At 37.1% G+C, this 11,502-nt stretch overlaps 1 pseudogene; it reads right to left on the bottom strand.

The window, feature by feature from the left end:
- Nucleotides 1-447: 447 nt before the first annotated feature.
- Nucleotides 448-1,528, bottom strand: LOC109438899 (N-acetyllactosaminide alpha-1,3-galactosyltransferase; annotated as a pseudogene).
- Between the last annotated feature and the right edge of the window lie 9,974 nt (nt 1,529-11,502).

Below are 11,502 nucleotides of genomic sequence, written 5' to 3'. Positions count from 1 at the left end.
TTTGTAATAGTCGACACATTTTTAGAAGGACATAAGGAATTTTTGGAGTCTAAGAATTTAAAATTCTATAATTGACCATTGTGAACATCTTTGGGAGAACATGCACAATCCATAACCAGACCAGAATATACTGAGAAAATAATTTATTCAACTGTAAATCAGGTATTTTGTTTAATGTTTAAGGATAACTATTAATGAGATCTTTAGTTTGTCCACTTGGGATTTAAATTTAAATAAATTTTTTTTAAATTTGGGAATTCACTCTGATTACCACAGGTTCATTCTCCCACATTACAAGGCTCAAAGTTACAAAAAGGAATAATATGTACTTGACAAGCTGGTGTTTTGTTAGTATTTTCTTAAGATTAAAATTAAGTGTTACTTTTCTGAGGAAGTAGCCAGAATAATACTCTCTCAAATTCAGAAACCCACTGGAACAATTTAAGGTCAGATATTATTTCTAACCAAATTATATTCTTTTGTCTGCTGAGATATATTGACAATCTTAATATTTGAAGGCAGACCTATATGATAATCCTGGCAATATTCTGGGGATAAGATTTTAATGGGTTTGTTGAGAAGGACATACTTGTTTAGGCGGCTTTCGTCGTGCCTCTTGGCTTCTCTGTCATTTTTCTTGTCCTGGAGGAGTCCCGTGAAGCGCTCCTGGGTGATGGTTAGGACCTGAATGGGGGTTCCTCCAAAAACGGCCGCGTGGTAATAAAAATTCCCCTGGCTGAACGGAATGTATGCTGCAGACTCCTTCCACCTCTCATAGCTGAACTTGTCATGCTCTGCCTTGTACCACCAGGCTCGTAGCTGAGCCACCAACTGGCCCAATGTCTCCACCCCAAAGGTGTCCTGGAAGAGGAAGTCGACCTTGTGCTGGATGTGGGTCATGATGTGCTCCCCAGTGGTCTTCATGGGCATCATGCTGATGTCCTGCCCCTCTTCTCAGGCTGGATCTCAAACACTCTGAAGGAACCCAGAGGACCCAGCTCTGTCAAAGGCAACTTGGAGACATCGTCCACCATGATGTAAAACATGACTTTGTGGCCAACTGTGAAGCGCCTATTAGTGGATGTTAACAACTCCTCCAAGTAATGCTCAGTGTATGTTCCAATAGCAAAATCGTCACACCCATGGTAATTTCCTGTTTGCCATAGTAACTTTCTAAGATGGCTCTGTTTTAAGTGTCTTCCTACACAATTGGTGCCTTCCATCTGGTCATCACAACCTCTGGGCGTTTCTGTGGATTAAACCAGTCCGACAGCTGAAGCTCTTCTTCATTGTCTTTGTTGATCCTTGTCTTTGTCCGTCTTCTTCTTCCCCTTGGTAATTGTGACTCCCATTCTTAAACCACCTTGGAAACCACCAGTCCTTCTGACTGCAGTTACCAGGAAGTTCTGAGGTTTTCAGCGATACATCCACAGGAAAGAGCCTTCTGGACTGCAAATATATTCCCAAAACACAACAGTTACAGTTGAGACAACCAACATTGAAAGATCACTTTTCCTTTGACATTCATTTTCTTGACAGCCACTCATCGTCTGCTTCTCTTCCCCCAGACTAAAAGGCAAAACAACAAAGTTCTATTGAGTTTCGTTCTGCAAAAGGAGAAAAGGTTGGGAGGAAAGGGAAGGTGCTGTGGCTCAGCTGCTGATGCGCAGAGACTGGGCTACCTCCCTTGAACATGGCGCCGCCTCCGCCTGAACCAAGCATGGTGTGCCACCTTCGCTCGACTCGGGCAGTGGGCAGTGTGCAGTGCACAGTGGGCAGGGACGTACGTCTAAACCCTTCATTTTTAAGTAAAGATGTTAACTTAGGATTTGACCAGTATCTTAAGCAGTATCTTAAAAATTCTGAATGAACCATATCTTAAGCAGTATCTTAAAAATTCTGAAAAATAATGAATGAACCCAATTCATTAATTGGGTTTTACTTGCCTGGTGGTTGCTCTATTTCTTGAGGCAGAGTTGGCCTATGTCTGCTCTTATGCTCACAGACTTAGTAGGGCAACCAGTCCCGGATTTAGACATGCCACATTACAGCAGAGAAATACAATGAGGTTCAGAAACATTAAGGAGTTTGCCTCAATTCATTGAGCCTAATGATCTGATATATGTGTGTGTTATTGCAAAATGATCACCACAGTGTCTGGTTAATATCCATCACTTCACACAGGTACAATTTTTCTTCTTGTAGTAAGAATTTTTAAGATCTACTATCAGCAACTTTCAAATATACAGTACAGTATTACTAACTATAGTCACTATGCTGTACATTACATCCTCATGATTTACTTATTTTATAACTGGAAGTTTGTACCTTTTGACCACCTTCGCCCATTTCTCCCACCCCACTCTCCCATACCCACACCTGCCGCTGGCAACTACAAATCTGTTCTCTGAAACCATGAGCTCAGTTTTGTTGTTTTAAGTGAGATAATACGATATTTGTCTTTTTTTTCTGTCTGATATATTTAACTTAGTGAAAGGACCTCGTTACATCCATGTTGTTGCAAATGGCAAAATTTTCTTCTTTTTTATGACTGAATAATATTACATTTAAAATACATACATTTAATATGGGGAATGCCATAGGTCGTAAAGAGTTGAAAGAGAATCCAAGCTTATAGCCACAGGAAATGGAGACCTCAGCTCAGCTTTGTAAAGGCTGAATTCTGCCGAAAACCTAATGAACTTAAGAGCCCAGGCTGGTCAACACCTTGCTTTCAGCCTTGTGAGACTCAGAGAAGAGGAACTAGGTAAACTCTCCTGGACTTCCAACCTACAGAATTGTGAGATAATAATTTTTTTTTTTTAAACCACTGGTTTTCTGGTAATTTGTTACAGCAGCAATTGGAAAATACTACACTGAAATTCACAGCACTTCTTAAATTTATAGTTGTAGCTTTCATTTGTTTTGGAAAATTCTTATCCTTTCTCCCATGCATTTTTTTCTGACGAATTCTTTCTGTCTTTCCCTTCTGGCCCTCTAATTAGATGTATGTTAGATATGTTCACTCTGTTCATTAAGTTTCTCTTTGTTCTAAGTGCATGTTCATCTTTTTTTCCCCTCAGTAATTTTCAGACAGAGGGGTGTGTGAAGTTTATTCTACTTGCCTATGTTTCAGTTTACCAATCCTACCGTAAGCTTTGTCCAACCCAATGCATTTTGGTATCCTTCAATTTAAAAAATTCCATTAGATTATTTTTGGTATATTTCAGTCCTCTAGTGAATGTCTCCATTTTGTTATCTATTAGGTTGGTGCAAAAGTAATTGCGGTTTTTGCAATTGTTTTTAACCTTTTAAACCGCAATTACTTTTGCACCAACCTAATATTTTCTTTGCCACATTATTAGGGTTAAGGTGAGAGTATATTGTATTTCATATATATTATATATAGTAAAAAGACTGTATATATTATATATAGTAAAGGGACTATATATAATATATAGTAAAGAGACTGTGAATATATATTATATATATTATATATTATATATATATATACCATGTTTCCCAGAATATAAGACCTAGCTGGACAATCAGCTCTAATGAGTCTTTTGGAGCAAACATTAATATAAGACCTGGTCTTATTTTGTTATAATATAAGACCAGGTATAATATAATATAATATAATATAATATAATATAATATAATATAAAATATAAAACCGGGTCTTACGTTAAGTTTTTGCTCCGAAAGACACATTAGAGCTGATTGTCCAGCTAGGTCTTCTTTCTGGAGTAATATGGTAATATATATATACATGAGGTCAGACAATTAAGTTTGCAAACTAACTCATCCTAGAAAAAGTGCTACATACCTCATTGATGAATATCACTACAGTAACCTTCAAAGCCATGCACTGACGCCAGAGACTAGTCCACCCTTCAAAGCAATTTGGAATTCTTTTTCTGGAATGGCCATCAGAGCTGTCGTCGTATTACCCTTAATGTCCTAAATGTCATAAAAATGTCTTCCTTGCAGTATTTCCTTTATCTTCGGGTAAAGAAAGAGGTCATTAGGGGCCAGATCAGGGGAGTAGGGAGGGTGTTCCAATACAGTTATTTGTTTACTGGCTAAAAACTCCCTCACAGACAGTGCCGTGTGAGCTGGTGCATTGTCGTGATACAAGAGCCATGAATTGTTGGAGAAAAGTTCAGGTCATCTAACTTTTTCACCAGCCTTTTCAGCACTTCCTAATAGTAAACTTGGTTAACTGTTCATCTAGGTGGTACAAATTCATAGTGAATAATCCCTCTGATATCAAAAAAGGTTATCAATGTTGTTGCAACAATTTTGCAAACTTAATTGTCAGACCTCGTATCTAACTACTCACAGTCTCCTTACTGTCTGTGAATGCCATTGAGTGAGGAGGAACACCTAAGGGTGAGATCCAGGTAGTAGACTAGAGAGTGCAAGAATGCAGTGAAGGAGCATTTTAAGAGTAAGGGGTGCAGAGGCCCAGCTCATTCAAATGGCAAGGAGCCTGGGCTGCTGTAAGATGCGCTCAATCTCATACTCTAGGTATGGCTCTGAGACACAACTCATGAATGGCAGTTTTCAGAGGAAATTGTGTGGTTGTGGCACATCTGTTTGTTTTCTTCTAAAGCCATCCTCTTGTGGTTTATAGAACACCAATTTTTTGGAGCAGCAATATGTCCAGACTCAAGAACTTTGTTAGATATGGAAACAAACAAAATGCCCATCAATAGATGGTTGGATAAGGAAATTGTGTATTAGGAATTGTGGATAAGAAAATGGAGTATTACTCTGCCATAAAAAAGAATGAAATCTTACCAGTTGCAACAACATGGATGGGCCTAGAGGATATTATGTTAAGTGAAATAAGTCAGACAGAGAAACATAAATACCATATGTTCTCAGTTGTATGTGGAATCTAAAGAACAGAATAAATGAGTGAACAAAACAGAAATAGAATCATAGATACAGAGAACAACTGACGGTTGCTAGATGGGAGGGGGATTAGGGGATGGGTGAGAAAGGTGAAGGGATTAGGAAGTACAAATTGGTAGTCACAAAATAGTCATGGGGATGTGAAATACAGTAATGGAATATAGTCAAGAACATTGTAAAGATTATATAGGGTGTCAGCTGGGTATTGGACATATTGGGGGTAATTACTTCATAGATTATATAAATGCCTAACCACTGCACTGTATACCTGAAACTAATATAAAATAATATTGACTGTCAACTATTATTGATGAAATTATGATGAGATGAAAAATATAGCATAGGGAATATAGTCAATGGTGTTGTAACAGCCATGTATGGTGTCAGAGGGGCAGTAGACTTGCCGGGGTTATCATTTTGTGAGGGGTGTAAATGTCTAATCATTATGCTGTTTTGCACACCTAAAAATAATTTTAAAAAAGAAAAGAAGCAACTTTGCTAGATATTTTTACTCCTAGCCTCCCTTACAGCTAGGGCTGTCCATGTGATTGAGCTCTGGCCAATGAGGTATAAAAGGAAATCTACCCTGAGGCTTTGGGAATGTTTTTATTTTCTGATATAAGATATCTTTTCTCTCCATTAATATCCTTTGCACCAAGGATTCTGGGGTGAAAATGTAATGCCTAAAACTGCAGCAACTACCTTGAGATTGTGAAGTGACAAACAGTAGGATAAAAAAAACCAACATACCTGAAAGAGATTAAGTACTTGATAAAATCATTGACTAAACCCTTAAATTGCTTATCATACATGGCACTATTAAGTAAACAATTGATATTCCTAAAGTTTAAGACAGTTAGCTCTTTGTTTCTTGCAGCTGAAGACTTTGTAATCTAATGAAATGTCTTGCCCTTGCTTTTATCTCAAACTTTTCTGCTTTTCACGGAAGATTTATAATTAATAAGACGAGGGACATTGGAAGAGAGAGTAAAACCTGAGCTCAAACATTGTTACCTTGGTACCTTTGGTAATTTGGTTAATTTTTTTAAACCTTTAACATAAAATAAAAACAAAAAGATAAAATTCAGATGTTCCACTAATTTGGGCAAACTTCATGTTCCTCGAATAATTTCTGAGAAAAAAATGAGATTTTTATAATACTTTCTGAAAAATATTAGATTTTCAGATTTCATATATATATATATATATATATACATATATATATATATATATATATATATACACACACACACACATATATTACTTAATGCTGAAGCATGCATGTTAATAAGATTACATTTGTAACATAGACTCCAGTTATTTTTTTTCCTCAACAGATAGAGTAGGTTAATGAGGGAAATTGGGTATTTCAGATTAATCATTGCCTAAGCTTCCAAATGGAGTCAAGCTCAGAAATATGGGTAATACCTGCCAGCCTGAGGCATAGAGTACTTTTGTTTTGAAATAACAGGAGGCAGATATGTGTCTTGATCAAGTTTGGAATATGCGCTTATCTTTCTTTTCAAGCAAGCAGGAGGTTAGTTAAGGAACTTCCTGATTGAGTGAGCAGAGGTTCACCCTTCAGCTCTTTCTGACTAAAGCAGAGAGGAGCATGCCCCATCTAAGAGGAATGAATAAACAACTAGTTAGTTTGGGGCCAAACAGTGCTGGACCAGGCCCTTTCCCCCATGCTCATGGATGCCACAGCTCCAATCTCAGGTCTTAAATAGATTGTTTTTCTGTCCTCCAAACTTTGCAGGCCAGTTTCTTCTTTGTGGCTAAAAAGAAAGTACTGACTCCAATCTTAATTTTAAGAAAAAGGAGGTTTATGAATTAGAACAGGAATAAGTACAATGCAATAAGGTTATGGTGTTTGAAGCAGAGGCCTGGACTTTGTTTCTGATCACAGTGGCTGCTCTTTCAGCAGTTCACCCCAATCTTCTCCTCCACACATGTGAGAATTACACTGAACCCCAAACAGAATGAATAAAAAGAAATCCAAACCAAGAAATACTGTAATGAAACTGGAGCACACAAACAGCCAGAGTATCTACAAAGAAGTGATGACTAGATTAACAGATTTCTCTTTACAGTAATGGAAACCAGAAGATATTGAAGTAGGAATATTTTTCTCTGAGTCCCCAAAAGATGTAAATGATGTTGGATCTGCTGGCAGTTTCTGAGTGCAGGCCGGGATCGTGTCTTGTGAAGCCGAAGAATGGAAACACGGACAAGGGAGAGGCAAGGAGTTGTAAAGAAAGAAAGTTTATTAGAGGCAGGAGAAGAGGTTGCAACTTCCGAGCGGGAGGGGGTCCCAAATGGGGTGCCCCATGACAGGAAAAAGCTCTTACTTTTATACCTTCCGTTGTCTGCTTGGGGAAGGGGGCTGGAGCCTTCTAACTGAATTCATCTGTCAGGTTTGTCCTGTTTGCCCATCCTGAAAGGATTAAATAAATAACCCATTCTTATCTATCAGATCTGCTCCTTTGTCCAGCCAAAAGGGATTTGAGATTATTAACCTCAAGGCGTATTCTCCTGTCTCTGTCCTGGAGTGAAGGAGACATTCTAGGACTTGGAGTTTCAGGGTATGGCTGCTTTTTTGTTTATTCCACCAGGGACCCCCTGTCTGCCTAGCAACATGCTAACTAACCTGTCTCAATATTATCTACAAAGTGATCATGAGTAGTTAGAGGTTACTGAAATAGACTTTTCTCTCATAAACAAAAACTAAGTTAACTCCCAGAAGGCTGAAAGAACTAATGAAATCTCAGTTCTTGAAACAAGAACTGAGACAAATAAGGAAGTAGAGAAAAAAGAAGTGGTCCAGATATGACATCTCTAATAAGAATTTACTATAGAGACAAGGTGGAATGGAAAATATTAGGTAAGAAGAACATGAAATGGGAGGGGTGAGTAATCAGAGTTTTAAGAAACAGGTTTCAAATTTCTTGCATTTTTTTAATTGAAGGTGGAAAGTACAGATCAACTTTACATATTTTGAAATGAAGTATACCTTTTCAAAATTTGTGTGACCATCAAGAAAGCAAAAATGAGATTTATAAGTAAAAGCAGTAAAAGTTATGAAGTAACTTTAGAAACCGTAATCTAATAGAAGGCCAAAAAGGAGAGGATAAGGAAGAATCATAGAAATTTCAGGGCAAATAGTTCAGAATAAGATAGTTATAAAAATGGTTATGAAATTTTCAGTTATCAAAATAGATTAAACTTTCTAGTTAAAGACAATGTCTTGTATTAAAACAAAATCTAACTATGTGCTAGTTATATGAGACACACCTAAAACATAAAGACAAAGAAAGTATAACATGGAAAAACATTTTCAAGTAAAATACCAGGGAAAATTACATAAATGGTACGGGATAGTTAGCATGTCCCTGGTGGAATAAACAAAAGACAGCTTATCCTAAAAAACTCTAGGTTTTGAAATCATTCCTTTGTTCCAGGACATAATGTAACAAGGCCTTGAGGTTAATCATAAAATTCCTTTTGGCCTGACAAACGGAACAGATCTGATAGATAAGAGTGGGTTATTTTGCTAATTCCTTTAGGGTGGGCAAGCAGAACAAACCTAGTGGACGAATTTCATTAGAAGGTGCCAGTTCCCTTCTTCAAACAGCTCCCCTTCACCAAACAGGCCAGGGAAGGTATAAAAATAAGAGCTCAGGAGACAAGACCCCTGCCCACACCCAGAAACTGCTGGCAGATCCAACATCATCTGCATCATTTGGGGACTCACAGGAAAAATATTCCTCCATCACAAACACTAAAGAACTGCTATTTAAAGTATCTTATAGAATATTTCCTCTGTCTAATATAAAATTAAGTAGCAAACACATTTTTTACAGAGATTTTTTTTAAAAATCCCTTGTGTTAAGATAAAAAAAAGAATAAAAGACAACACTATTCAATAAATCATTGATCAAAGATAAGATGATTGAAATTAGAAAATATTAGGATGAAATTCTTGCAAAGCCAACCACCTCACAATTTTAAATCCAGTGGTCAACTCCTAATTCTCCTTTTACTGCTGTTGATAGCTTGTTATAGATCCCTTTTTCATTGGAAAGCATTCTTGGCTTGTCCTTTAGAACACCTCTCTCTCCAGACACACCTTCTCATGTCCTCTGCTGCTTCCTCTTCTGTCCAACCTTGTACCATGGGCGCACCTCAAAAATTGGCCATTGATCTGCTTCCCTTCTGGCTCTCCATTTGGACATCTCATCTGTTGAATGTCTTTAAATACCATCTTTCTCACATATTCTACATCTAACCTCTAGGAAGTTCTGTTGGCTAATCCTAATCTTGCTGTTTTTACTTTTACTTCTTATAGTCTATTTTCAATGAAATTTAAATCACATCACCCCTTTGCTCAAAATTCCCAATCGGGTTGTATTTTGCTTAAAGCAAAAATTAAAAGCCTTACAATGGGCCACAAGGCCCTAAAGATATTTCCCCATTCTCTCTTTGGTCTCCTTTGCTGGTCTTCACCTGTGGCAGGCACAGTCCCACCACGCCACCTCCTTCAGGTCTGTGCCCTAAGGTGACACACTCAGTGAGGCCTACTCCTGTCCTCCTGAACCTACCCTGAGCTCCCATTACCTTTGATCTATTTCATTGTTTCTCCATGATATTCATCACCTTTTAACAAAAAGCAGGAAGCTCCTTGGGTCATTGTCTGTTTTTATCACTAGCCCAGAGGCTCTGGGAGGGCAGGCATTGGGATGTCTTTTTTCCCTGCTGTAGCCTCAGCACCCAGAGAAAGCCACCCAGCTCACGTAGGTACCTAATTAATATTAAAATTTGTTATGAAGGAAAATAATACATAATAATTAAAATGCATGGAGTGCAGCATAATAGTACCTAGAAGGAAAGTGTCTTAAATGTTTATACTAGCAATGAAGAAACACTGGATATTAATTAAAAAATCCAAATTCAAGAAATGATAAACGTTTTAAATGATAAAAATGATTAAATGAGTAATAGTAGAAGTGAAAGGAAAGAAATGAAAGTTACAGGACCAGAAATTAATGGAATTAGAGTACCAATAAAAACACAAGTTGGTTCTTTGAAAAGCACTATCCAGTGGTAACCCTTTGTACCTTGAAAATGTTCCGTACTGTCTAACATGGTAGGCACATGTGACTACTGAGCACTTGAATTGTGGCTAGTAATCTGATCGAGGTCCTGAATTTTTTATTTTATTTTATTTATTTTTATTTTTACTATTTAAATTATGCTAAGTGAAATAGCTCAGAAAAGAGCAAGAACTGTATGATTTCATTCACATGTGGGATACAAAACAAAAAGCAATACAAGAACAAAGAAAACAAAAAACAAACTCATAGATACAAAGACAACAGAATGGTGGTCACCAAAGGGGAAGAGGAGAGGGGGGGAGAACAAAGAGGGTAAAGGAGGTCAAATATATGGCGACAGAAGGAGACTAGGCTTTGGGTGGTGAGCACATAAGAGAGTTGTATTAAATAGTTATATACCTGAAATTTACATAATATTACTAACCGATATTACCCCAATAAATTTAAGTATATAAATAAATAGTCCTATGCATCTCATGTACTTCATTGGACAAGAGAATTCTGGAATATTCTACTATAATGTTCCCAAGTTGACATCTATAATAATTGTTATAGAAACAGAATGGGGGATAATTACATTTACTCCTAAATGACATAGATAAATTGTGATATAGTCATATAATGAGAAGTGATTTAAAATTCATACAATATAAAGTTATTTAAAACTTATTAACTAGAGCTATTAGGTTGAGCAATATGCAAACACCAATATTCACCAGTTTTAAGCCTATAAAAATGGCAATTTCAAATATTTCACCCTAACATGTTATGAATATATTTAAATTTATTATATATTCAAAAATATTCTGAGTGAAAAAAGTAAATGTAAACTAATACTTAGAGTATCATATTATATATTTAAAAAGTTTTAAACTGCAAATTAGTACTTTTGTTCTGAGGTTAGTAATGTATGCAGGAAAATTATTTATCAATATTAGATACAGATACCATATGTATAGAGGCTACAGGCGCTGGGATGAAGGACAGGAATGCCCTCCCAGAGGGATATGCAGGGCCCTCAGATCACTTCATTTCTTAAAACTTTGAAGCTAATGGGCAACATACTAAAACTTGTCAAAGTGAGAGAATAGTTAGCATGTCCCTAGGTAGACAGGGAGGTCCCTGGTGGAATAAACAAAGACAGCCATATCCTAAAACTTCAGATTTTGAAATCACTCCTTTGCTCTAGGACATAATGTAACAAGGCCTTGAGGTTAATCATAAAATTCCTTTAGGCCTGACAAATAGAACAGATCTGATAGATCAGAGTGGGTTACTTTGTTAATTCCTTTAGGATGGGCAAGCAGAACAAAACGAATTTCATTAGAAGGCATCAGTTCCCTTCTTCAAACAAGTTCCCTTCTTCAAACAGCTCCCCTTCCCCAAACAGGTAAGGGAAGGTATAAAAGTAAGAGCTTTTGCCTCAGTCACGGAAAACCCCCATTGGAACCCGCTCCCTCTCAGG

The sequence above is a fragment of the Rhinolophus sinicus genome, linkage group LG01 (assembly GCF_036562045.2).
Source record: "Rhinolophus sinicus isolate RSC01 linkage group LG01, ASM3656204v1, whole genome shotgun sequence".
NCBI lineage: Eukaryota > Metazoa > Chordata > Mammalia > Chiroptera > Rhinolophidae > Rhinolophus > Rhinolophus sinicus.
The sequence above is the reverse complement of the archived record's forward strand: the minus strand, read 5'-3'. Positions and strand labels throughout refer to the sequence as shown.